Raw genomic sequence first — 23,947 nt, 5'->3', positions numbered from 1 at the left:
ATGCACATTGGTGTGTGGTCAGATTTAGTCTGCTATTGAAACTGCAGTGCAGCTCTGCTGTGAGCAGAGCACCCAAAAATACAGGTCACTCGGAAAGGTTCCCCTCCACGGAAATCTTTAGTAAAAGGCGAAAGATTTATGCGTCTATGAAGAGAAACTCGAGTTGTGTGCCCATGCGCTTGAGCATGTGCGCTCCCTGTGGTAAACCACTATACTCACAAAGGGTAATCTAGGGTGCCGATAAGATTTTCATCTCCCCCTCACTCCAAATGGGAGGAGTAAAAGTTAAAAAGTCTCTTCCATCATCCATTCTCGCCTGCCACACAGGAGGCCTGGCTCTGATTCCCGGGCAAATGCAGGAACAGAGTTCTTTTAAGTAAGGGGTGTGTGTTTGCATGTGTGTGGGATTCTTTAAAATGAGCCTTGAAGGCCAAGCCTGATTTGCTAGAAGGAGCTCCAAACTTTGCATATTGACCCAACCCCCCTTTACCTGGATTTGACGTGTAACAGTTACGCACCATTACTAAATCCAGGGCAATGTGAAGGCCGAAAGTCTCCCAGCCGAGCATTGGTGGTTCAGTGGTAGAATTCTCGCCTGCCACGCGGGAGACCCGGGTCCGATTCCCGGCCAATGCAGGAACGGAGTGCTTTTAATTAAGTTGTGTGTGTGCTTGCATGTGTGTAAGGTTCTTTAAAATGAAGCCTGATTTACTTGAAGGAGCTCCAACCTTTGCATACCGACCAACCCCCGTTCCCTGCCGAATCTTTTCAGAAACTCATTAGTCCGTCTATATTCGTCAAATGCCTATAAAACTTGTTCACTTTATCTATAGGTTGACGAAGTTTAGCAGTGGGCAATATACTCGTAAATGCGGTGTTAATTCCAAACGTTCTCCCTCCTTTCCGAGCATTGGTGGTTCAGTGGTAGAATTCTAGCAGTGGGCGATATGATCCACGTAAATGCGATGTTACTGCCACAAGATTTCCCATCCTTTTTTTCATGTTCCCATTATGAAAAGTAAAAAAAAATAGTAATAATAGTAAAGTGGTCCAAATGAGGACCCCCTGTAATGTGTAGCATTCAAGATATTGGGAGACTCAATAAGATCAAGGCAGGTTGATTTGTTTTTTTCATGGAGTAGTGGCTCCTTATGCTGATGTCGGTGAAGTCAAGTCGGCTGGGGGCGAAGCACAGCGGGTACAGCTCCTCGTTAGTATAGTGGACAGTATCTCCGCCTGTCACGCGGAAGACCGGGGTTCGATTCCCCGACGGGGAGACCCAGCTCTTTGCTGCTGCTGAACGACTCATCCAAAAGATTTTGGTGCTGACAGAGGTCACAGAAGGAGTTCTGCTTCAACGTCAGCCAGAGCCAAAACAAATGCGTTGGCCGGGAATCGAACCCGGGTCAACTGCTTGGAAGACAGCTATGCTCACCACTATACCACCAACGCAAGTTCCCGACTCCAGCTTTTAGCCATCTGAAAAGAATGCTTGAAATGCACAAGTCACTGATAGGGCAAAAGGAGCTGAAGCCATCTTTGTTTGTATCCCGTCATGTACGAGAGAGTGCTGTCTTTCCATGCGGGCTAAAGAAATCTGGAGCTGCGACGCAGAAAGCGCAAAGGCCGCAAGTACAGAACGTGGTGAGGCGCGCTTCGTTCCACCGCCCATTGGCTGGTGGCCAGTTTTACTCTTGACACTCCAATACAGCTCTGTTGTGAGCAGAAAAGAATGCTGGAAGTACATAAGTCACTGACAGGGCCAAAGTAGCTGAAGCCCAAGGTTTGGATCCCATCATGTCATGAGAGTGCTGTCTTTCCATGCTGGCTGAAAAAAAATGTGAAGTTGCGACACAGGAAGCGCAAAGGCTGCAAACACGGTCCACGAGAATGCACGCTTTGCTCCAATGCACATTGGTGTGTGGTCAGATTTAGTCTGCTATTGAAACTGCAGTGCAGCTCTGCTGTGAGCAGAGCACCCAAAAATACAGGTCACTCGGAAAGGTTCCCCTCCACGGAAATCTTTAGTAAAAGGCGAAAGATTTATGCGTCTATGAAGAGAAACTCGAGTTGTGTGCCCATGCGCTTGAGCATGTGCGCTCCCTGTGGTAAACCACTATACTCACAAAGGGTAATCTAGGGTGCCGATAAGATTTTCATCTCCCCCTCACTCCAAATGGGAGGAGTAAAAGTTAAAAAGTCTCTTCCATCATCCATTCTCGCCTGCCACACAGGAGGCCTGGCTCTGATTCCCGGGCAAATGCAGGAACAGAGTTCTTTTAAGTAAGGGGTGTGTGTTTGCATGTGTGTGGGATTCTTTAAAATGAGCCTTGAAGGCCAAGCCTGATTTGCTAGAAGGAGCTCCAAACTTTGCATATTGACCCAACCCCCCTTTACCTGGATTTGACGTGTAACAGTTACGCACCATTACTAAATCCAGGGCAATGTGAAGGCCGAAAGTCTCCCAGCCGAGCATTGGTGGTTCAGTGGTAGAATTCTCGCCTGCCACGCGGGAGACCCGGGTCCGATTCCCGGCCAATGCAGGAACGGAGTGCTTTTAATTAAGTTGTGTGTGTGCTTGCATGTGTGTAAGGTTCTTTAAAATGAAGCCTGATTTACTTGAAGGAGCTCCAACCTTTGCATACCGACCAACCCCCGTTCCCTGCCGAATCTTTTCAGAAACTCATTAGTCCGTCTATATTCGTCAAATGCCTATAAAACTTGTTCACTTTATCTATAGGTTGACGAAGTTTAGCAGTGGGCAATATACTCGTAAATGTGGTGTTAATTCCAAACGTTCTCCCTCCTTTCTGAGCAATGGTGGTTCAGTGGTAGAATTCTAGCAGTGGGCGATATGATCCACGTAAATGCGATGTTACTGCCACAAGATTTCCCATCCTTTTTTTCATGTTCCCATTATGAAAAGTAAAAAAAAATAGTAATAATAGTAAAGTGGTCCAAATGAGGACCCCCTGTAATGTGTAGCATTCAAGATATTGGGAGACTCAATAAGATCAAGGCAGGTTGATTTGTTTTTTTCATGGAGTAGTGGCTCCTTATGCTGATGTCGGTGAAGTCAAGTCGGCTGGGGGCGAAGCACAGCGGGTACAGCTCCTCGTTAGTATAGTGGACAGTATCTCCGCCTGTCACGCGGAAGACCGGGGTTCGATTCCCCGACGGGGAGACCCAGCTCTTTGCTGCTGCTGAACGACTCATCCAAAAGATTTTGGTGCTGACAGAGGTCACAGAAGGAGTTCTGCTTCAACGTCAGCCAGAGCCAAAACAAATGCGTTGGCCGGGAATCGAACCCGGGTCAACTGCTTGGAAGACAGCTATGCTCACCACTATACCACCAACGCAAGTTCCCGACTCCAGCTTTTAGCCATCTGAAAAGAATGCTTGAAATGCACAAGTCACTGATAGGGCAAATGGAGCTGAAGCCATCTTTGTTTGTATCCCGTCATGTACGAGAGAGTGCTGTCTTTCCATGCGGGCTAAAGAAATCTGGAGCTGCGACCCAGAAAGCGCAAAGGCCGCAAGTACAGAACGTGGTGAGGCGCGCTTCGTTCCACCGCCCATTGGCTGGTGGCCAGTTTTACTCTTGACACTCCAATACAGCTCTGTTGTGAGCAGAAAAGAATGCTGGAAGTACATAAGTCACTGACAGGGCCAAAGTAGCTGAAGCCCAAGGTTTGGATCCCATCATGTCATGAGAGTGCTGTCTTTCCATGCTGGCTGAAAAAAAATGTGAAGTTGCGACACAGGAAGCGCAAAGGCTGCAAACACGGTCCACGAGAAAGCACGCTTTGCTCCAATGCACATTGGTGTGTGGTCAGATTTAGTCTGCTATTGAAACTGCAGTGCAGCTCTGCTGTGAGCAGAGCACCCAAAAATACAGGTCACTCGGAAAGGTTCCCCTCCACGGAAATCTTTAGTAAAAGGCGAAAGATTTATGCGTCTATGAAGAGAAACTCGAGTTGTGTGCCCATGCGCTTGAGCATGTGCGCTCCCTGTGGTAAACCACTATACTCACAAAGGGTAATCTAGGGTGCCGATAAGATTTTCATCTCCCCCTCACTCCAAATGGGAGGAGTAAAAGTTAAAAAGTCTCTTCCATCATCCATTCTCGCCTGCCACACAGGAGGCCTGGCTCTGATTCCCGGGCAAATGCAGGAACAGAGTTCTTTTAAGTAAGGGGTGTGTGTTTGCATGTGTGTGGGATTCTTTAAAATGAGCCTTGAAGGCCAAGCCTGATTTGCTAGAAGGAGCTCCAAACTTTGCATATTGACCCAACCCCCCTTTACCTGGATTTGACGTGTAACAGTTACGCACCATTACTAAATCCAGGGCAATGTGAAGGCCGAAAGTCTCCCAGCCGAGCATTGGTGGTTCAGTGGTAGTATTCTCGCCTGCCACGCGGGAGACCCGGGTCCGATTCCCGGCCAATGCAGGAACGGAGTGCTTTTAATTAAGTTGTGTGTGTGCTTGCATGTGTGTAAGGTTCTTTAAAATGAAGCCTGATTTACTTGAAGGAGCTCCAACCTTTGCATACCGACCAACCCCCGTTCCCTGCCGAATCTTTTCAGAAACTCATTAGTCCGTCTATATTCGTCAAATGCCTATAAAACTTGTTCACTTTATCTATAGGTTGACGAAGTTTAGCAGTGGGCAATATACTCGTAAATGCGGTGTTAATTCCAAACGTTCTCCCTCCTTTCCGAGCATTGGTGGTTCAGTGGTAGAATTCTAGCAGTGGGCGATATGATCCACGTAAATGCGATGTTACTGCCACATGATTTCCCATCCTTTTTTTCATGTTCCCATTATGAAAAGTAAAAAAAAATAGTAATAATAGTAAAGTGGTCCAAATGAGGACCCCCTGTAATATGTAGCATTCAAGATATTGGGAGACTCAATAAGATCAAGGCAGGTTGATTTGTTTTTTTCATGGAGTAGTGGCTCCTTATGCTGATGTCGGTGAAGTCAAGTCGGCTGGGGGCGAAGCACAGCGGGTACAGCTCCTCGTTAGTATAGTGGACAGTATCTCCGCCTGTCACGCGGAAGACCGGGGTTCGATTCCCCGACGGGGAGACCCAGCTCTTTGCTGCTGCTGAACGACTCATCCAAAAGATTTTGGTGCTGACAGAGGTCACAGAAGGAGTTCTGCTTCAACGTCAGCCAGAGCCAAAACAAATGCGTTGGCCGGGAATCGAACCCGGGTCAACTGCTTGGAAGACAGCTATGCTCACCACTATACCACCAACGCAAGTTCCCGACTCCAGCTTTTAGCCATCTGAAAAGAATGCTTGAAATGCACAAGTCACTGATAGGGCAAAAGGAGCTGAAGCCATCTTTGTTTGTATCCCGTCATGTACGAGAGAGTGCTGTCTTTCCATGCGGGCTAAAGAAATCTGGAGCTGCGACGCAGAAAGCGCAAAGGCCGCAAGTACAGAACGTGGTGAGGCGCGCTTCGTTCCACCGCCCATTGGCTGGTGGCCAGTTTTACTCTTGACACTCCAATACAGCTCTGTTGTGAGCAGAAAAGAATGCTGGAAGTACATAAGTCACTGACAGGGCCAAAGTAGCTGAAGCCCAAGGTTTGGATCCCATCATGTCATGAGAGTGCTGTCTTTCCATGCTGGCTGAAAAAAAATGTGAAGTTGCGACACAGGAAGCGCAAAGGCTGCAAACACGGTCCACGAGAAAGCACGCTTTGCTCCAATGCACATTGGTGTGTGGTCAGATTTAGTCTGCTATTGAAACTGCAGTGCAGCTCTGCTGTGAGCAGAGCACCCAAAAATACAGGTCACTCGGAAAGGTTCCCCTCCACGGAAATCTTTAGTAAAAGGCGAAAGATTTATGCGTCTATGAAGAGAAACTCGAGTTGTGTGCCCATGCGCTTGAGCATGTGCGCTCCCTGTGGTAAACCACTATACTCACAAAGGGTAATCTAGGGTGCCGATAAGATTTTCATCTCCCCCTCACTCCAAATGGGAGGAGTAAAAGTTAAAAAGTCTCTTCCATCATCCATTCTCGCCTGCCACACAGGAGGCCTGGCTCTGATTCCCGGGCAAATGCAGGAACAGAGTTCTTTTAAGTAAGGGGTGTGTGTTTGCATGTGTGTGGGATTCTTTAAAATGAGCCTTGAAGGCCAAGCCTGATTTGCTAGAAGGAGCTCCAAACTTTGCATATTGACCCAACCCCCCTTTACCTGGATTTGACGTGTAACAGTTACGCACCATTACTAAATCCAGGGCAATGTGAAGGCCGAAAGTCTCCCAGCCGAGCATTGGTGGTTCAGTGGTAGTATTCTCGCCTGCCACGCGGGAGACCCGGGTCCGATTCCCGGCCAATGCAGGAACGGAGTGCTTTTAATTAAGTTGTGTGTGTGCTTGCATGTGTGTAAGGTTCTTTAAAATGAAGCCTGATTTACTTGAAGGAGCTCCAACCTTTGCATACCGACCAACCCCCGTTCCCTGCCGAATCTTTTCAGAAACTCATTAGTCCGTCTATATTCGTCAAATGCCTATAAAACTTGTTCACTTTATCTATAGGTTGACGAAGTTTAGCAGTGGGCAATATACTCGTAAATGCGGTGTTAATTCCAAACGTTCTCCCTCCTTTCCGAGCATTGGTGGTTCAGTGGTAGAATTCTAGCAGTGGGCGATATGATCCACGTAAATGCGATGTTACTGCCACATGATTTCCCATCCTTTTTTTCATGTTCCCATTATGAAAAGTAAAAAAAAATAGTAATAATAGTAAAGTGGTCCAAATGAGGACCCCCTGTAATATGTAGCATTCAAGATATTGGGAGACTCAATAAGATCAAGGCAGGTTGATTTGTTTTTTTCATGGAGTAGTGGCTCCTTATGCTGATGTCGGTGAAGTCAAGTCGGCTGGGGGCGAAGCACAGCGGGTACAGCTCCTCGTTAGTATAGTGGACAGTATCTCCGCCTGTCACGCGGAAGACCGGGGTTCGATTCCCCGACGGGGAGACCCAGCTCTTTGCTGCTGCTGAACGACTCATCCAAAAGATTTTGGTGCTGACAGAGGTCACAGAAGGAGTTCTGCTTCAACGTCAGCCAGAGCCAAAACAAATGCGTTGGCCGGGAATCGAACCCGGGTCAACTGCTTGGAAGGCAGCTATGCTCACCACTATACCACCAACGCAAGTTCCCAACTCCAGCTTTTAGCCATCTGAAAAGAATGCTTGAAATGCACAAGTCACTGATAGGGCAAAAGGAGCTGAAGCCATCTTTGTTTGTATCCCGTCATGTACGAGAGAGTGCTGTCTTTCCATGCGGGCTAAAGAAATCTGGAGCTGCGACGCAGAAAGCGCAAAGGCCGCAAGTACAGAACGTGGTGAGGCGCGCTTCGTTCCACCGCCCATTGGCTGGTGGCCAGTTTTACTCTTGACACTCCAATACAGCTCTGTTGTGAGCTGAAAAGAATGCTGGAAGTACATAAGTCACTGACAGGGCCAAAGTAGCTGAAGCCCAAGGTTTGGATCCCATCATGTCATGAGAGTGCTGTCTTTCCATGCTGGCTGAAAAAAAATGTGAAGTTGTGACACAGGAAGCGCAAAGGCTGCAAACACGGTCCACAAGAAAGCACGCTTTGCTCCAATGCACATTGGTGTGTGGTCAGATTTAGTCTGCTATTGAAACTGCAGTGCAGCTTTGCTGTGAGCAGAGCACCCAAAAATACAGGTCACTCGGAAAGGTTCCCCTCCACGGAAATCTTTAGTAAAAGGCGAAAGATCTATGCGTCTATGAAGAGAAACTCGAGTTGTGTGCCCATGCGCTTGAGCATGTGCGCTCCCTGTGGTAAACCACTATACTCACAAAGGGTAATCTAGGGTGCCGATAAGATTTTCATCTCCCCCTCACTCCAAATGGGAGGAGTAAAAGTTAAAAAGTCTCTTCCATCATCCATTCTCGCCTGCCACACAGGAGGCCTGGCTCTGATTCCCGGGCAAATGCAGGAACAGAGTTCTTTTAAGTAAGGGGTGTGTGTTTGCATGTGTGTGGGATTCTTTAAAATGAGCCTTGAAGGCCAAGCCTGATTTGCTAGAAGGAGCTCCAAACTTTGCATATTGACCCAACCCCCCTTTACCTGGATTTGACGTGTAACAGTTACGCACCATTACTAAATCCAGGGCAATGTGAAGGCCGAAAGTCTCCCAGCCGAGCATTGGTGGTTCAGTGGTAGTATTCTCGCCTGCCACGCGGGAGACCCGGGTCCGATTCCCGGCCAATGCAGGAACGGAGTGCTTTTAATTAAGTTGTGTGTGTGCTTGCATGTGTGTAAGGTTCTTTAAAATGAAGCCTGATTTAATTGAAGGAGCTCCAACCTTTGCATACCGACCAACCCCCGTTCCCTGCCGAATCATTTCAGAAACTCATTAGTCCGTCTATATTCGTCAAATGCCTATAAAACTTGTTCACTTTATCTATAGGTTGACGAAGTTTAGCAGTGGGCAATATACTCGTAAATGCGGTGTTAATTCCAAACGTTCTCCCTCCTTTCCGAGCATTGGTGGTTCAGTGGTAGAATTCTAGCAGTGGGCGATATGATCCACGTAAATGCGATGTTACTGCCACATGATTTCCCATCCTTTTTTTCATGTTCCCATTATGAAAAGTAAAAAAAAATAGTAATAATAGTAAAGCGGTCCAAATGAGGACCCCCTGTAATGTGTAGCATTCAAGATATTGGGAGACTCAATAAGATCAAGGCAGGTTGATTTGTTTTTTTCATGGAGTAGTGGCTCCTTATGCTGATGTCGGTGAAGTCAAGTCGGCTGGGGGCGAAGCACAGCGGGTACAGCTCCTCGTTAGTATAGTGGACAGTATCTCCGCCTGTCACGCGGAAGACCGGGGTTCGATTCCCCGACGGGGAGACCCAGCTCTTTGCTGCTGCTGAACGACTCATCCAAAAGATTTTGGTGCTGACAGAGGTCACAGAAGGAGTTCTGCTTCAACGTCAGCCAGAGCCAAAACAAATGCGTAGGCTGGGAATCGAACCCGGGTCAACTGCTTGGAAGACAGCAATGCTCACCACTATACCACCAACGCAAGTTCCCGACTCCAGCTTTTAGCCATCTGAAAAGAATGCTTGAAATGCACAAGTCACTGATAGGGCAAAAGGAGCTGAAGCCATCTTTGTTTGTATCCCGTCATGTACGAGAGAGTGCTGTCTTTCCATGCGGGCTAAAGAAATCTGGAGCTGCGACGCAGAAAGCGCAAAGGCCGCAAGTACAGAACGTGGTGAGGCGCGCTTCGTTCCACCGCCCATTGGCTGGTGGCCAGTTTTACTCTTGACACTCCAATACAGCTCTGTTGTGAGCAGAAAAGAATGCTGGAAGTACATAAGTCACTGACAGGGCCAAAGTAGCTGAAGCCCAAGGTTTGGATCCCATCATGTCATGAGAGTGCTGTCTTTCCATGCTGGCTGAAAAAAAATGTGAAGTTGCGACACAGGAAGCGCAAAGGCTGCAAACACGGTCCACGAGAATGCACGCTTTGCTCCAATGCACATTGGTGTGTGGTCAGATTTAGTCTGCTATTGAAACTGCAGTGCAGCTCTGCTGTGAGCAGAGCACCCAAAAACACAGGTCACTCGGAAAGGTTCCCCTCCACGGAAATCTTTAGTAAAAGGCGAAAGATTTATGCGTCTATGAAGAGAAACTCGAGTTGTGTGCCCATGCGCTTGAGCATGTGCGCTCCCTGTGGTAAACCACTATACTCACAAAGGGTAATCTAGGGTGCCGATAAGATTTTCATCTCCCCCTCACTCCAAATGGGAGGAGTAAAAGTTAAAAAGTCTCTTCCATCATCCATTCTCGCCTGCCACACAGGAGGCCTGGCTCTGATTCCCGGGCAAATGCAGGAACAGAGTTCTTTTAAGTAAGGGGTGTGTGTTTGCATGTGTGTGGGATTCTTTAAAATGAGCCTTGAAGGCCAAGCCTGATTTGCTAGAAGGAGCTCCAAACTTTGCATATTGACCCAACCCCCCTTTACCTGGATTTGACGTGTAACAGTTACGCACCATTACTAAATCCAGGGCAATGTGAAGGCCGAAAGTCTCCCAGCCGAGCATTGGTGGTTCAGTGGTAGAATTCTCGCCTGCCACGCGGGAGACCCGGGTCCGATTCCCGGCCAATGCAGGAACGGAGTGCTTTTAATTAAGTTGTGTGTGTGCTTGCATGTGTGTAAGGTTCTTTAAAATGAAGCCTGATTTACTTGAAGGAGCTCCAACCTTTGCATACCGACCAACCCCCGTTCCCTGCCGAATCTTTTCAGAAACTCATTAGTCCGTCTATATTCGTCAAATGCCTATAAAACTTGTTCACTTTATCTATAGGTTGACGAAGTTTAGCAGTGGGCAATATACTCGTAAATGCGGTGTTAATTCCAAACGTTCTCCCTCCTTTCCGAGCATTGGTGGTTCAGTGGTAGAATTCTAGCAGTGGGCGATATGATCCACGTAAATGCGATGTTACTGCCACAAGATTTCCCATCCTTTTTTTCATGTTCCCATTATGAAAAGTAAAAAAAAATAGTAATAATAGTAAAGTGGTCCAAATGAGGACCCCCTGTAATGTGTAGCATTCAAGATATTGGGAGACTCAATAAGATCAAGGCAGGTTGATTTGTTTTTTTCATGGAGTAGTGGCTCCTTATGCTGATGTCGGTGAAGTCAAGTCGGCTGGGGGCGAAGCACAGCGGGTACAGCTCCTCGTTAGTATAGTGGACAGTATCTCCGCCTGTCACGCGGAAGACCGGGGTTCGATTCCCCGACGGGGAGACCCAGCTCTTTGCTGCTGCTGAACGACTCATCCAAAAGATTTTGGTGCTGACAGAGGTCACAGAAGGAGTTCTGCTTCAACGTCAGCCAGAGCCAAAACAAATGCGTTGGCCGGGAATCGAACCCGGGTCAACTGCTTGGAAGACAGCTATGCTCACCACTATACCACCAACGCAAGTTCCCGACTCCAGCTTTTAGCCATCTGAAAAGAATGCTTGAAATGCACAAGTCACTGATAGGGCAAAAGGAGCTGAAGCCATCTTTGTTTGTATCCCGTCATGTACGAGAGAGTGCTGTCTTTCCATGCGGGCTAAAGAAATCTGGAGCTGCGACGCAGAAAGCGCAAAGGCCGCAAGTACAGAACGTGGTGAGGCGCGCTTCGTTCCACCGCCCATTGGCTGGTGGCCAGTTTTACTCTTGACACTCCAATACAGCTCTGTTGTGAGCAGAAAAGAATGCTGGAAGTACATAAGTCACTGACAGGGCCAAAGTAGCTGAAGCCCAAGGTTTGGATCCCATCATGTCATGAGAGTGCTGTCTTTCCATGCTGGCTGAAAAAAAATGTGAAGTTGCGACACAGGAAGCGCAAAGGCTGCAAACACGGTCCACGAGAATGCACGCTTTGCTCCAATGCACATTGGTGTGTGGTCAGATTTAGTCTGCTATTGAAACTGCAGTGCAGCTCTGCTGTGAGCAGAGCACCCAAAAATACAGGTCACTCGGAAAGGTTCCCCTCCACGGAAATCTTTAGTAAAAGGCGAAAGATTTATGCGTCTATGAAGAGAAACTCGAGTTGTGTGCCCATGCGCTTGAGCATGTGCGCTCCCTGTGGTAAACCACTATACTCACAAAGGGTAATCTAGGGTGCCGATAAGATTTTCATCTCCCCCTCACTCCAAATGGGAGGAGTAAAAGTTAAAAAGTCTCTTCCATCATCCATTCTCGCCTGCCACACAGGAGGCCTGGCTCTGATTCCCGGGCAAATGCAGGAACAGAGTTCTTTTAAGTAAGGGGTGTGTGTTTGCATGTGTGTGGGATTCTTTAAAATGAGCCTTGAAGGCCAAGCCTGATTTGCTAGAAGGAGCTCCAAACTTTGCATATTGACCCAACCCCCCTTTACCTGGATTTGACGTGTAACAGTTACGCACCATTACTAAATCCAGGGCAATGTGAAGGCCGAAAGTCTCCCAGCCGAGCATTGGTGGTTCAGTGGTAGAATTCTCGCCTGCCACGCGGGAGACCCGGGTCCGATTCCCGGCCAATGCAGGAACGGAGTGCTTTTAATTAAGTTGTGTGTGTGCTTGCATGTGTGTAAGGTTCTTTAAAATGAAGCCTGATTTACTTGAAGGAGCTCCAACCTTTGCATACCGACCAACCCCCGTTCCCTGCCGAATCTTTTCAGAAACTCATTAGTCCGTCTATATTCGTCAAATGCCTATAAAACTTGTTCACTTTATCTATAGGTTGACGAAGTTTAGCAGTGGGCAATATACTCGTAAATGCGGTGTTAATTCCAAACGTTCTCCCTCCTTTCCGAGCATTGGTGGTTCAGTGGTAGAATTCTAGCAGTGGGCGATATGATCCACGTAAATGCGATGTTACTGCCACAAGATTTCCCATCCTTTTTTTCATGTTCCCATTATGAAAAGTAAAAAAAAAATAGTAATAATAGTAAAGCGGTCCAAATGAGGACCCCCTGTAATGTGTAGCATTCAAGATATTGGGAGACTCAATAAGATCAAGGCAGGTTGATTTGTTTTTTTCATGGAGTAGTGGCTCCTTATGCTGATGTCGGTGAAGTCAAGTCGGCTGGGGGCGAAGCACAGCGGGTACAGCTCCTCGTTAGTATAGTGGACAGTATCTCCGCCTGTCACGCGGAAGACCGGGGTTCGATTCCCCGACGGGGAGACCCAGCTCTTTGCTGCTGCTGAACGACTCATCCAAAAGATTTTGGTGCTGACAGAGGTCACAGAAGGAGTTCTGCTTCAACGTCAGCCAGAGCCAAAACAAATGCGTTGGCCGGGAATCGAACCCGTGTCAACTGCTTGGAAGACAGCTATGCTCACCACTATACCACCAACGCAAGTTCCCGACTCCAGCTTTTAGCCATCTGAAAAGAATGCTTGAAATGCACAAGTCACTGATAGGGCAAAAGGAGCTGAAGCCATCTTTGTTTGTATCCCGTCATGTACGAGAGAGTGCTGTCTTTCCATGCGGGCTAAAGAAATCTGGAGCTGCGACCCAGAAAGCGCAAAGGCCGCAAGTACAGAACGTGGTGAGGCGCGCTTCGTTCCACCGCCCATTGGCTGGTGGCCAGTTTTACTCTTGACACTCCAATACAGCTCTGTTGTGAGCAGAAAAGAATGCTGGAAGTACATAAGTCACTGACAGGGCCAAAGTAGCTGAAGCCCAAGGTTTGGATCCCATCATGTCATGAGAGTGCTGTCTTTCCATGCTGGCTGAAAAAAAATGTGAAGTTGCGACACAGGAAGCGCAAAGGCTGCAAACACGGTCCACGAGAATGCACGCTTTGCTCCAATGCACATTGGTGTGTGGTCAGATTTAGTCTGCTATTGAAACTGCAGTGCAGCTCTGCTGTGAGCAGAGCACCCAAAAATACAGGTCACTCGGAAAGGTTCCCCTCCACGGAAATCTTTAGTAAAAGGCGAAAGATTTATGCGTCTATGAAGAGAAACTCGAGTTGTGTGCCCATGCGCTTGAGCATGTGCGCTCCCTGTGGTAAACCACTATACTCACAAAGGGTAATCTAGGGTGCCGATAAGATTTTCATCTCCCCCTCACTCCAAATGGGAGGAGTAAAAGTTAAAAAGTCTCTTCCATCATCCATTCTCGCCTGCCACACAGGAGGCCTGGCTCTGATTCCCGGGCAAATGCAGGAACAGAGTTCTTTTAAGTAAGGGGTGTGTGTTTGCATGTGTGTGGGATTCTTTAAAATGAGCCTTGAAGGCCAAGCCTGATTTGCTAGAAGGAGCTCCAAACTTTGCATATTGACCCAACCCCCCCTTTACCTGGATTTGACGTGTAACAGTTACGCACCATTACTAAATCCAGGGCAATGTGAAGGCCGAAAGTCTCCCAGCCGAGCATTGGTGGTTCAGTGGTAGAATTCTCGCCTGCCACGCGGGAGACCCGGGTCCGATTCCCGGCCAATGCAGGAACGGAGTGCTTTTAATTAAGTTGTGTGTGTGCTTGCATGTGTGTAAGGTTCTTTAAAATGAAGCCTGATTTACTTGAAGGAGCTCCAACCTTTGCATACCGACCAACCCCCGTTCCCTGCCGAATCTTTTCAGAAACTCATTAGTCCGTCTATATTCGTCAAATGCCTATAAAACTTGTTCACTTTATCTATAGGTTGACGAAGTTTAGCAGTGGGCAATATACTCGTAAATGCGGTGTTAATTCCAAACGTTCTCCCTCCTTTCCGAGCATTGGTGGTTCAGTGGTAGAATTCTAGCAGTGGGCGATATGATCCACGTAAATGCGATGTTACTGCCACAAGATTTCCCATCCTTTTTTTCATGTTCCCATTATGAAAAGTAAAAAAAAATAGTAATAATAGTAAAGTGGTCCAAATGAGGACCCCCTGTAATGTGTAGCATTCAAGATATTGGGAGACTCAATAAGATCAAGGCAGGTTGATTTGTTTTTTTCATGGAGTAGTGGCTCCTTATGCTGATGTCGGTGAAGTCAAGTCGGCTGGGGGCGAAGCACAGCGGGTACAGCTCCTCGTTAGTATAGTGGACAGTATCTCCGCCTGTCACGCGGAAGACCGGGGTTCGATTCCCCGACGGGGAGACCCAGCTCTTTGCTGCTGCTGAACGACTCATCCAAAAGATTTTGGTGCTGACAGAGGTCACAGAAGGAGTTCTGCTTCAACGTCAGCCAGAGCCAAAACAAATGCGTTGGCCGGGAATCGAACCCGGGTCAACTGCTTGGAAGACAGCTATGCTCACCACTATACCACCAACGCAAGTTCCCGACTCCAGCTTTTAGCCATCTGAAAAGAATGCTTGAAATGCACAAGTCACTGATAGGGCAAAAGGAGCTGAAGCCATCTTTGTTTGTATCCCGTCATGTACGAGAGAGTGCTGTCTTTCCATGCGGGCTAAAGAAATCTGGAGCTGCGACCCAGAAAGCGCAAAGGCCGCAAGTACAGAACGTGGTGAGGCGCGCTTCGTTCCACCGCCCATTGGCTGGTGGCCAGTTTTACTCTTGACACTCCAATACAGCTCTGTTGTGAGCAGAAAAGAATGCTGGAAGTACATAAGTCACTGACAGGGCCAAAGTAGCTGAAGCCCAAGGTTTGGATCCCATCATGTCATGAGAGTGCTGTCTTTCCATGCTGGCTGAAAAAAAATGTGAAGTTGCGACACAGGAAGCGCAAAGGCTGCAAACACGGTCCACGAGAATGCACGCTTTGCTCCAATGCACATTGGTGTGTGGTCAGATTTAGTCTGCTATTGAAACTGCAGTGCAGCTCTGCTGTGAGCAGAGCACCCAAAAATACAGGTTACTCGGAAAAGTTCCCCTCCACGGAAATCTTTAGTAAAAGGCGAAAGATTTATGCGTCTATGAAGAGAAACTCGAGTTGTGTGCCCATGCGCTTGAGCATGTGCGCTCCCTGTGGTAAACCACTATACTCACAAAGGGTAATCTAGGGTGCCGATAAGATTTTCATCTCCCCCTCACTCCAAATGGGAGGAGTAAAAGTTAAAAAGTCTCTTCCATCATCCATTCTCGCCTGCCACACAGGAGGCCTGGCTCTGATTCCCGGGCAAATGCAGGAACAGAGTTCTTTTAAGTAAGGGGTGTGTGTTTGCATGTGTGTGGGATTCTTTAAAATGAGCCTTGAAGGCCAAGCCTGATTTGCTAGAAGGAGCTCCAAACTTTGCATATTGACCCAACCCCCCTTTACCTGGATTTGACGTGTAACAGTTACGCACCATTACTAAATCCAGGGCAATGTGAAGGCCGAAAGTCTCCCAGCCGAGCATTGGTGGTTCAGTGGTAGAATTCTCGCCTGCCACGCGGGAGACCCGGGTCCGATTCCCGGCCAATGCAGGAACGGAGTGCTTTTAATTAAGTTGTGTGTGTGCTTGCATGTGTGTAAGGTTCTTTAAAATGAAGCCTGATTTACTTGAAGGAGCTCCAACCTTTGCATACCGACCAACCCCCGTTCCCTGCCGAATCTTTTCAGAAACTCATTAGTCCGTCTATATTCGTCAAATGCCTATAAAACTTGTTCACTTTATCTATAGGTTGACGAAGTTTAGCAGTGGGCAATATACTCGTAAATGCGGTGTTAATTCCAAACGTTCTCCCTCCTTTCCGAGCATTGGTGGTTCAGTGGTAGAATTCTAGCAGTGGGCGATATGATCCACGTAAATGCGATGTTACTGCCACAAGATTTCCCATCCTTTTTTTCATGTTCCCATTATGAAAAGTAAAAAAAAATAGTAATAATAGTAAAGCGGTCCAAATGAGGACCCCCTGTAATGTGTAGCATTCAAGATATTGGGAGACTCAATAAGATCAAGGCAGGTTGATTTGTTTTTTTCATGGAGTAGTGGCTCCTTATGCTGATGTCGGTGAAGTCAAGTCGGCTGGGGGCGAAGCACAGCGGGTACAGCTCCTCGTTAGTATAGTGGACAGTATCTCCGCCTGTCACGCGGAAGACCGGGGTTCGATTCCCCGACGGGGAGACCCAGCTCTTTGCTGCTGCTGAACGACTCATCCAAAAGATTTTGGTGCTGACAGAGGTCACAGAAGGAGTTCTGCTTCAACGTCAGCCAGAGCCAAAACAAATGCGTTGGCCGGGAATCGAACCCGTGTCAACTGCTTGGAAGACAGCTATGCTCACCACTATACCACCAACGCAAGTTCCCGACTCCAGCTTTTAGCCATCTGAAAAGAATGCTTGAAATGCACAAGTCACTGATAGGGCAAAAGGAGCTGAAGCCATCTTTGTTTGTATCCCGTCATGTACGAGAGAGTGCTGTCTTTCCATGCGGGCTAAAGAAATCTGGAGCTGCGACCCAGAAAGCGCAAAGGCCGCAAGTACAGAACGTGGTGAGGCGCGCTTCGTTCCACCGCCCATTGGCTGGTGGCCAGTTTTACTCTTGACACTCCAATACAGCTCTGTTGTGAGCAGAAAAGAATGCTGGAAGTACATAAGTCACTGACAGGGCCAAAGTAGCTGAAGCCCAAGGTTTGGATCCCATCATGTCATGAGAGTGCTGTCTTTCCATGCTGGCTGAAAAAAAAATGTGAAGTTGCGACACAGGAAGCGCAAAGGCTGCAAACACGGTCCACGAGAATGCACGCTTTGCTCCAATGCACATTGGTGTGTGGTCAGATTTAGTCTGCTATTGAAACTGCAGTGCAGCTCTGCTGTGAGCAGAGCACCCAAAAATACAGGTCACTCGGAAAGGTTCCCCTCCACGGAAATCTTTAGTAAAAGGCGAAAGATTTATGCGTCTATGAAGAGAAACTCGAGTTGTGTGCCCATGCGCTTGAGCATGTGCGCTCCCTGTGGTAAACCACTATACTCACAAAGGGTAATCTAGGGTGCCGATAAGATTTTCATCTCCCCCTCACTCCAAATGGGAGGAGTAAAAGTTAAAAAGTCTCTTCCATCATCCATTCTCGCCTGCCACACAGGAGGCCTGGCTCTGATTCCCGGGCAAATGCAGGAACAGAGTTCTTTTAAGTAAGGGGTGTGTGTTTGCATGTGTGTGGGATTCTTTAAAATGAGCCTTGAAGGCCAAGCCTGATTTGCTAGAAGGAGCTCCAAACTTTGCATATTGACCCAACCCCCCCTTTACCTGGATTTGACGTGTAACAGTTACGCACCATTACTAAATCCAGGGCAATGTGAAGGCCGAAAGTCTCCCAGCCGAGCATTGGTGGTTCAGTGGTAGAATTCTCGCCTGCCACGCGGGAGACCCGGGTCCGATTCCCGGCCAATGCAGGAACGGAGTGCTTTTAATTAAGTTGTGTGTGTGCTTGCATGTGTGTAAGGTTCTTTAAAATGAAGCCTGATTTACTTGAAGGAGCTCCAACCTTTGCATACCGACCAACCCCCGTTCCCTGCCGAATCTTTTCAGAAACTCATTAGTCCGTCTATATTCGTCAAATGCCTATAAAACTTGTTCACTTTATCTATAGGTTGACGAAGTTTAGCAGTGGGCAATATACTCGTAAATGCGGTGTTAATTCCAAACGTTCTCCCTCCTTTCCGAGCATTGGTGGTTCAGTGGTAGAATTCTAGCAGTGGGCGATATGATCCACGTAAATGCGATGTTACTGCCACAAGATTTCCCATCCTTTTTTTCATGTTCCCATTATGAAAAGTAAAAAAAAATAGTAATAATAGTAAAGCGGTCCAAATGAGGACCCCCTGTAATGTGTAGCATTCAAGATATTGGGAGACTCAATAAGATCAAGGCAGGTTGATTTGTTTTTTTCATGGAGTAGTGGCTCCTTATGCTGATGTCGGTGAAGTCAAGTCGGCTGGGGGCGAAGCACAGCGGGTACAGCTCCTCGTTAGTATAGTGGACAGTATCTCCGCCTGTCACGCGGAAGACCGGGGTTCGATTCCCCGACGGGGAGACCCAGCTCTTTGCTGCTGCTGAACGACTCATCCAAAAGATTTTGGTGCTGACAGAGGTCACAGAAGGAGTTCTGCTTCAACGTCAGCCAGAGCCAAAACAAATGCGTTGGCCGGGAATCGAACCCGGGTCAACTGCTTGGAAGACAGCTATGCTCACCACTATACCACCAACGCAAGTTCCCGACTCCAGCTTTTAGCCATCTGAAAAGAATGCTTGAAATGCACAAGTCACTGATAGGGCAAAAGGAGCTGAAGCCATCTTTGTTTGTATCCCGTCATGTACGAGAGAGTGCTGTCTTTCCATGCGGGCTAAAGAAATCTGGAGCTGCGACGCAGAAAGCGCAAAGGCCGCAAGTACAGAACGTGGTGAGGCGCGCTTCGTTCCACCGCCCATTGGCTGGTGGCCAGTTTTACTCTTGACACTCCAATACAGCTCTGTTGTGAGCAGAAAAGAATGCTGGAAGTACATAAGTCACTGACAGGGCCAAAGTAGCTGAAGCCCAAGGTTTGGATCCCATCATGTCATGAGAGTGCTGTCTTTCCATGCTGGCTGAAAAAAAATGTGAAGTTGCGACACAGGAAGCGCAAAGGCTGCAAACACGGTCCACGAGAATGCACGCTTTGCTCCAATGCACATTGGTGTGTGGTCAGATTTAGTCTGCTATTGAAACTGCAGTGCAGCTCTGCTGTGAGCAGAGCACCCAAAAATACAGGTCACTCGGAAAGGTTCCCCTCCACGGAAATCTTTAGTAAAAGGCGAAAGATTTATGCGTCTATGAAGAGAAACTCGAGTTGTGTGCCCATGCGCTTGAGCATGTGCGCTCCCTGTGGTAAACCACTATACTCACAAAGGGTAATCTAGGGTGCCGATAAGATTTTCATCTCCCCCTCACTCCAAATGGGAGGAGTAAAAGTTAAAAAGTCTCTTCCATCATCCATTCTCGCCTGCCACACAGGAGGCCTGTCTCTGATTCCCGGGCAAATGCAGGAACAGAGTTCTTTTAAGTAAGGGGTGTGTGTTTGCATGTGTGTGGGATTCTTTAAAATGAGCCTTGAAGGCCAAGCCTGATTTGCTAGAAGGAGCTCCAAACTTTGCATATTGACCCAACCCCCCTTTACCTGGATTTGACGTGTAACAGTTACGCACCATTACTAAATCCAGGGCAATGTGAAGGCCGAAAGTCTCCCAGCCGAGCATTGGTGGTTCAGTGGTAGAATTCTCGCCTGCCACGCGGGAGACCCGGGTCCGATTCCCGGCCAATGCAGGAACGGAGTGCTTTTAATTAAGTTGTGTGTGTGCTTGCATGTGTGTAAGGTTCTTTAAAATGAAGCCTGATTTACTTGAAGGAGCTCCAACCTTTGCATACCGACCAACCCCCGTTCCCTGCCGAATCTTTTCAGAAACTCATTAGTCCGTCTATATTCGTCAAATGCCTATAAAACTTGTTCACTTTATCTATAGGTTGACGAAGTTTAGCAGTGGGCAATATACTCGTAAATGTGGTGTTAATTCCAAACGTTCTCCCTCCTTTCTGAGCATTGGTGGTTCAGTGGTAGAATTCTAGCAGTGGGCGATATGATCCACGTAAATGCGATGTTACTGCCACAAGATTTCCCATCCTTTTTTTCATGTTCCCATTATGAAAAGTAAAAAAAAATAGTAATAATAGTAAAGTGGTCCAAATGAGGACCCCCTGTAATGTGTAGCATTCAAGATATTGGGAGACTCAATAAGATCAAGGCAGGTTGATTTGTTTTTTTCATGGAGTAGTGGCTCCTTATGCTGATGTCGGTGAAGTCAAGTCGGCTGGGGGCGAAGCACAGCGGGTACAGCTCCTCGTTAGTATAGTGGACAGTATCTCCGCCTGTCACGCGGAAGACCGGGGTTCGATTCCCCGACGGGGAGACCCAGCTCTTTGCTGCTGCTGAACGACTCATCCAAAAGATTTTGGTGCTGACAGAGGTCACAGAAGGAGTTCTGCTTCAACGTCAGCCAGAGCCAAAACAAATGCGTTGGCCGGGAATCGAACCCGGGTCAACTGCTTGGAAGACAGCTATGCTCACCACTATACCACCAACGCAAGTTCCCGACTCCAGCTTTTAGCCATCTGAAAAGAATGCTTGAAATGCACAAGTCACTGATAGGGCAAAAGGAGCTGAAGCCATCTTTGTTTGTATCCCGTCATGTACGAGAGAGTGCTGTCTTTCCATGCGGGCTAAAGAAATCTGGAGCTGCGACCCAGAAAGCGCAAAGGCCGCAAGTACAGAACGTGGTGAGGCGCGCTTCGTTCCACCGCCCATTGGCTGGTGGCCAGTTTTACTCTTGACACTCCAATACAGCTCTGTTGTGAGCAGAAAAGAATGCTGGAAGTACATAAGTCACTGACAGGGCCAAAGTAGCTGAAGCCCAAGGTTTGGATCCCATCATGTCATGAGAGTGCTGTCTTTCCATGCTGGCTGAAAAAAAATGTGAAGTTGCGACACAGGAAGCGCAAAGGCTGCAAACACGGTCCACGAGAATGCACGCTTTGCTCCAATGCACATTGGTGTGTGGTCAGATTTAGTCTGCTATTGAAACTGCAGTGCAGCTCTGCTGTGAGCAGAGCACCCAAAAATACAGGTCACTCGGAAAGGTTCCCCTCCACGGAAATCTTTAGTAAAAGGCGAAAGATTTATGCGTCTATGAAGAGAAACTCGAGTTGTGTGCCCATGCGCTTGAGCATGTGCGCTCCCTGTGGTAAACCACTATACTCACAAAGGGTAATCTAGGGTGCCGATAAGATTTTCATCTCCCCCTCACTCCAAATGGGAGGAGTAAAAGTTAAAAAGTCTCTTCCATCATCCATTCTCGCCTGCCACACAGGAGGCCTGGCTCTGATTCCCGGGCAAATGCAGGAACAGAGTTCTTTTAAGTAAGGGGTGTGTGTTTGCATGTGTGTGGGATTCTTTAAAATGAGCCTTGAAGGCCAAGCCTGATTTGCTAGAAGGAGCTCCAAACTTTGCATATTGACCCAACCCCCCTTTACCTGGATTTGACGTGTAACAGTTACGCACCATTACTAAATCCAGGGCAATGTGAAGGCCGAAAGTCTCCCAGCCGAGCATTGGTGGTTCAGTGGTAGAATTCTCGCCTGCCACGCGGGAGACCCGGGTCCGATTCCCGGCCAATGCAGGAACGGAGTGCTTTTAATTAAGTTGTGTGTGTGCTTGCATGTGTGTAAGGTTCTTTAAAATGAAGCCTGATTTACTTGAAGGAGCTCCAACCTTTGCATACCGACCAACCCCCGTTCCCTGCCGAATCTTTTCAGAAACTCATTAGTCCGTCTATATTCGTCAAATGCCTATAAAACTTGTTCACTTTATCTATAGGTTGACGAAGTTTAGCAGTGGGCAATATACTCGTAAATGCGGTGTTAATTCCAAACGTTCTCCCTCCTTTCCGAGCATTGGTGGTTCAGTGGTAGAATTCTAGCAGTGGGCGATATGATCCACGTAAATGCGATGTTACTGCCACAAGATTTCCCATCCTTTTTTTCATGTTCCCATTATGAAAATTAAAAAAAAATAGTAATAATAGTAAAGTGGTCCAAATGAGGACCCCCTGTAATGTGTAGCATTCAAGATATTGGGAGACTCAATAAGATCAAGGCAGGTTGATTTGTTTTTTTCATGGAGTAGTGGCTCCTTATGCTGATGTCGGTGAAGTCAAGTCGGCTGGGGGCGAAGCACAGCGGGTACAGCTCCTCGTTAGTATAGTGGACAGTATCTCCGCCTGTCACGTGGAAGACCGGGGTTCGATTCCCCGACGGGGAGACCCAGCTCTTTGCTGCTGCTGAACGACTCATCCAAAAGATTTTGGTGCTGACAGAGGTCACAGAAGGAGTTCTGCTTCAACGTCAGCCAGAGCCAAAACAAATGCGTTGGCCGGGAATCGAACCCGGGTCAACTGCTTGGAAGACAGCTATGCTCACCACTATACCACCAACGCAAGTTCCCGACTCCAGCTTTTAGCCATCTGAAAAGAATGCTTGAAATGCACAAGTCACTGATAGGGCAAAAGGAGCTGAAGCCATCTTTGTTTGTATCCCGTCATGTACGAGAGAGTGCTGTCTTTCCATGCGGGCTAAAGAAATCTGGAGCTGCGACCCAGAAAGCGCAAAGGCCGCAAGTACAGAACGTGGTGAGGCGCGCTTCGTTCCACCGCCCATTGGCTGGTGGCCAGTTTTACTCTTGACACTCCAATACAGCTCTGTTGTGAGCAGAAAAGAATGCTGGAAGTACATAAGTCACTGACAGGGCCAAAGTAGCTGAAGCCCAAGGTTTGGATCCCATCATGTCATGAGAGTGCTGTCTTTCCATGCTGGCTGAAAAAAAATGTGAAGTTGCGACACAGGAAGCGCAAAGGCTGCAAACACGGTCCACGAGAATGCACGCTTTGCTCCAATGCACATTGGTGTGTGGTCAGATTTAGTCTGCTATTGAAACTGCAGTGCAGCTCTGCTGTGAGCAGAGCACCCAAAAATACAGGTCACTCGGAAAGGTTCCCCTCCACGGAAATCTTTAGTAAAAGGCGAAAGATTTATGCGTCTATGAAGAGAAACTCGAGTTGTGTGCCCATGCGCTTGAGCATGTGCGCTCCCTGTGGTAAACCACTATACTCACAAAGGGTAATCTAGGGTGCCGATAAGATTTTCATCTCCCCCTCACTCCAAATGGGAGGAGTAAAAGTTAAAAAGTCTCTTCCATCATCCATTCTCGCCTGCCACACAGGAGGCCTGGCTCTGATTCCCGGGCAAATGCAGGAACAGAGTTCTTTTAAGTAAGGGGTGTGTGTTTGCATGTGTGTGGGATTCTTTAAAATGAGCCTTGAAGGCCAAGCCTGATTTGCTAGAAGGAGCTCCAAACTTTGCATATTGACCCAACCCCCCTTTACCTGGATTTGACGTGTAACAGTTACGCACCATTACTAAATCCAGGGCAATGTGAAGGCCGAAAGTCTCCCAGCCGAGCATTGGTGGTTCAGTGGTAGAATTCTCGCCTGCCACGCGGGAGACCCGGGTCCGATTCCCGGCCAATGCAGGAACGGAGTGCTTTTAATTAAGTTGTGTGTGTGCTTGCATGTGTGTAAGGTTCTTTAAAATGAAGCCTGATTTACTTGAAGGAGCTCCAACCTTTGCATACCGACCAACCCCCGTTCCCTGCCGAATCTTTTCAGAAACTCATTAGTCCGTCTATATTCGTCAAATGCCTATAAAACTTGTTCACTTTATCTATAGGTTGACGAAGTTTAGCAGTGGGCAATATACTCGTAAATGCGGTGTTAATTCCAAACGTTCTCCCTCCTTTCCGAGCATTGGTGGTTCAGTGGTAGAATTCTAGCAGTGGGCGATATGATCCACGTAAATGCGATGTTACTGCCACAAGATTTCCCATCCTTTTTTTCATGTTCCCATTATGAAAAGTAAAAAAAAATAGTAATAATAGTAAAGTGGTCCAAATGAG

The 23,947-nt window shown here is 47.7% G+C and overlaps 35 non-coding genes across 35 annotated transcripts; 21 read left to right on the top strand and 14 right to left on the bottom strand.

Annotated features, from left to right (window-relative positions):
* Window positions 1-50: 50 nt before the first annotated feature.
* Window positions 51-166, bottom strand: LOC141287982 (U5 spliceosomal RNA). Its single transcript, XR_012339598.1, has one exon. It is a non-coding gene; the product is annotated as a U5 spliceosomal RNA (small nuclear RNA).
* Window positions 167-565: 399 nt separating this feature from the next.
* Window positions 566-636, top strand: trnag-gcc (transfer RNA glycine (anticodon GCC)). Its single transcript has one exon. It is a non-coding gene; the product is annotated as a tRNA-Gly (tRNA).
* A 569-nt stretch (window positions 637-1,205) lies between these two features.
* Window positions 1,206-1,277, top strand: trnad-guc (transfer RNA aspartic acid (anticodon GUC)). Its single transcript has one exon. It is a non-coding gene; the product is annotated as a tRNA-Asp (tRNA).
* A 680-nt stretch (window positions 1,278-1,957) lies between these two features.
* LOC141287975 (U5 spliceosomal RNA) lies at window positions 1,958-2,073 on the bottom strand. Its single transcript, XR_012339596.1, has one exon. It is a non-coding gene; the product is annotated as a U5 spliceosomal RNA (small nuclear RNA).
* A 399-nt stretch (window positions 2,074-2,472) lies between these two features.
* On the top strand, window positions 2,473-2,543 carry trnag-gcc (transfer RNA glycine (anticodon GCC)). The gene has a single exon. It is a non-coding gene; the product is annotated as a tRNA-Gly (tRNA).
* A 569-nt stretch (window positions 2,544-3,112) lies between these two features.
* On the top strand, window positions 3,113-3,184 carry trnad-guc (transfer RNA aspartic acid (anticodon GUC)). The gene has a single exon. It is a non-coding gene; the product is annotated as a tRNA-Asp (tRNA).
* Window positions 3,185-3,864: 680 nt separating this feature from the next.
* LOC141287969 (U5 spliceosomal RNA) lies at window positions 3,865-3,980 on the bottom strand. Its single transcript, XR_012339593.1, has one exon. It is a non-coding gene; the product is annotated as a U5 spliceosomal RNA (small nuclear RNA).
* Window positions 3,981-5,019: 1,039 nt separating this feature from the next.
* On the top strand, window positions 5,020-5,091 carry trnad-guc (transfer RNA aspartic acid (anticodon GUC)). Its single transcript has one exon. It is a non-coding gene; the product is annotated as a tRNA-Asp (tRNA).
* Window positions 5,092-5,771: 680 nt separating this feature from the next.
* Window positions 5,772-5,887, bottom strand: LOC141287964 (U5 spliceosomal RNA). The gene has a single exon (XR_012339592.1). It is a non-coding gene; the product is annotated as a U5 spliceosomal RNA (small nuclear RNA).
* A 1,039-nt stretch (window positions 5,888-6,926) lies between these two features.
* On the top strand, window positions 6,927-6,998 carry trnad-guc (transfer RNA aspartic acid (anticodon GUC)). Its single transcript has one exon. It is a non-coding gene; the product is annotated as a tRNA-Asp (tRNA).
* A 103-nt stretch (window positions 6,999-7,101) lies between these two features.
* Window positions 7,102-7,173, bottom strand: trnag-ucc (transfer RNA glycine (anticodon UCC)). The gene has a single exon. It is a non-coding gene; the product is annotated as a tRNA-Gly (tRNA).
* Window positions 7,174-7,678: 505 nt separating this feature from the next.
* Window positions 7,679-7,794, bottom strand: LOC141290466 (U5 spliceosomal RNA). The gene has a single exon (XR_012340157.1). It is a non-coding gene; the product is annotated as a U5 spliceosomal RNA (small nuclear RNA).
* A 1,039-nt stretch (window positions 7,795-8,833) lies between these two features.
* trnad-guc (transfer RNA aspartic acid (anticodon GUC)) lies at window positions 8,834-8,905 on the top strand. The gene has a single exon. It is a non-coding gene; the product is annotated as a tRNA-Asp (tRNA).
* Window positions 8,906-9,585: 680 nt separating this feature from the next.
* Window positions 9,586-9,701, bottom strand: LOC141288564 (U5 spliceosomal RNA). The gene has a single exon (XR_012339703.1). It is a non-coding gene; the product is annotated as a U5 spliceosomal RNA (small nuclear RNA).
* Window positions 9,702-10,100: 399 nt separating this feature from the next.
* trnag-gcc (transfer RNA glycine (anticodon GCC)) lies at window positions 10,101-10,171 on the top strand. The gene has a single exon. It is a non-coding gene; the product is annotated as a tRNA-Gly (tRNA).
* Window positions 10,172-10,740: 569 nt separating this feature from the next.
* Window positions 10,741-10,812, top strand: trnad-guc (transfer RNA aspartic acid (anticodon GUC)). The gene has a single exon. It is a non-coding gene; the product is annotated as a tRNA-Asp (tRNA).
* A 680-nt stretch (window positions 10,813-11,492) lies between these two features.
* On the bottom strand, window positions 11,493-11,608 carry LOC141287959 (U5 spliceosomal RNA). The gene has a single exon (XR_012339591.1). It is a non-coding gene; the product is annotated as a U5 spliceosomal RNA (small nuclear RNA).
* A 399-nt stretch (window positions 11,609-12,007) lies between these two features.
* Window positions 12,008-12,078, top strand: trnag-gcc (transfer RNA glycine (anticodon GCC)). The gene has a single exon. It is a non-coding gene; the product is annotated as a tRNA-Gly (tRNA).
* Window positions 12,079-12,648: 570 nt separating this feature from the next.
* trnad-guc (transfer RNA aspartic acid (anticodon GUC)) lies at window positions 12,649-12,720 on the top strand. The gene has a single exon. It is a non-coding gene; the product is annotated as a tRNA-Asp (tRNA).
* Window positions 12,721-13,400: 680 nt separating this feature from the next.
* Window positions 13,401-13,516, bottom strand: LOC141287946 (U5 spliceosomal RNA). The gene has a single exon (XR_012339589.1). It is a non-coding gene; the product is annotated as a U5 spliceosomal RNA (small nuclear RNA).
* A 400-nt stretch (window positions 13,517-13,916) lies between these two features.
* trnag-gcc (transfer RNA glycine (anticodon GCC)) lies at window positions 13,917-13,987 on the top strand. Its single transcript has one exon. It is a non-coding gene; the product is annotated as a tRNA-Gly (tRNA).
* Window positions 13,988-14,556: 569 nt separating this feature from the next.
* trnad-guc (transfer RNA aspartic acid (anticodon GUC)) lies at window positions 14,557-14,628 on the top strand. The gene has a single exon. It is a non-coding gene; the product is annotated as a tRNA-Asp (tRNA).
* Window positions 14,629-15,308: 680 nt separating this feature from the next.
* On the bottom strand, window positions 15,309-15,424 carry LOC141286908 (U5 spliceosomal RNA). The gene has a single exon (XR_012339373.1). It is a non-coding gene; the product is annotated as a U5 spliceosomal RNA (small nuclear RNA).
* A 399-nt stretch (window positions 15,425-15,823) lies between these two features.
* Window positions 15,824-15,894, top strand: trnag-gcc (transfer RNA glycine (anticodon GCC)). Its single transcript has one exon. It is a non-coding gene; the product is annotated as a tRNA-Gly (tRNA).
* Window positions 15,895-16,463: 569 nt separating this feature from the next.
* trnad-guc (transfer RNA aspartic acid (anticodon GUC)) lies at window positions 16,464-16,535 on the top strand. Its single transcript has one exon. It is a non-coding gene; the product is annotated as a tRNA-Asp (tRNA).
* A 681-nt stretch (window positions 16,536-17,216) lies between these two features.
* On the bottom strand, window positions 17,217-17,332 carry LOC141287941 (U5 spliceosomal RNA). Its single transcript, XR_012339588.1, has one exon. It is a non-coding gene; the product is annotated as a U5 spliceosomal RNA (small nuclear RNA).
* Window positions 17,333-17,732: 400 nt separating this feature from the next.
* Window positions 17,733-17,803, top strand: trnag-gcc (transfer RNA glycine (anticodon GCC)). Its single transcript has one exon. It is a non-coding gene; the product is annotated as a tRNA-Gly (tRNA).
* Window positions 17,804-18,372: 569 nt separating this feature from the next.
* On the top strand, window positions 18,373-18,444 carry trnad-guc (transfer RNA aspartic acid (anticodon GUC)). The gene has a single exon. It is a non-coding gene; the product is annotated as a tRNA-Asp (tRNA).
* Window positions 18,445-19,124: 680 nt separating this feature from the next.
* Window positions 19,125-19,240, bottom strand: LOC141287936 (U5 spliceosomal RNA). Its single transcript, XR_012339586.1, has one exon. It is a non-coding gene; the product is annotated as a U5 spliceosomal RNA (small nuclear RNA).
* Window positions 19,241-19,639: 399 nt separating this feature from the next.
* trnag-gcc (transfer RNA glycine (anticodon GCC)) lies at window positions 19,640-19,710 on the top strand. Its single transcript has one exon. It is a non-coding gene; the product is annotated as a tRNA-Gly (tRNA).
* Window positions 19,711-20,279: 569 nt separating this feature from the next.
* trnad-guc (transfer RNA aspartic acid (anticodon GUC)) lies at window positions 20,280-20,351 on the top strand. The gene has a single exon. It is a non-coding gene; the product is annotated as a tRNA-Asp (tRNA).
* A 680-nt stretch (window positions 20,352-21,031) lies between these two features.
* On the bottom strand, window positions 21,032-21,147 carry LOC141287932 (U5 spliceosomal RNA). The gene has a single exon (XR_012339584.1). It is a non-coding gene; the product is annotated as a U5 spliceosomal RNA (small nuclear RNA).
* A 399-nt stretch (window positions 21,148-21,546) lies between these two features.
* Window positions 21,547-21,617, top strand: trnag-gcc (transfer RNA glycine (anticodon GCC)). The gene has a single exon. It is a non-coding gene; the product is annotated as a tRNA-Gly (tRNA).
* Window positions 21,618-22,938: 1,321 nt separating this feature from the next.
* Window positions 22,939-23,054, bottom strand: LOC141287928 (U5 spliceosomal RNA). The gene has a single exon (XR_012339583.1). It is a non-coding gene; the product is annotated as a U5 spliceosomal RNA (small nuclear RNA).
* Window positions 23,055-23,453: 399 nt separating this feature from the next.
* On the top strand, window positions 23,454-23,524 carry trnag-gcc (transfer RNA glycine (anticodon GCC)). Its single transcript has one exon. It is a non-coding gene; the product is annotated as a tRNA-Gly (tRNA).
* Window positions 23,525-23,947: the final 423 nt, after the last annotated feature.

Source organism: Garra rufa, chromosome 1 (assembly GCF_049309525.1).
Source record: "Garra rufa chromosome 1, GarRuf1.0, whole genome shotgun sequence".
Classification (NCBI taxonomy): Eukaryota; Metazoa; Chordata; class Actinopteri; order Cypriniformes; family Cyprinidae; genus Garra; species Garra rufa.
This window is presented reverse-complemented; position numbering and strand designations above follow the sequence as displayed.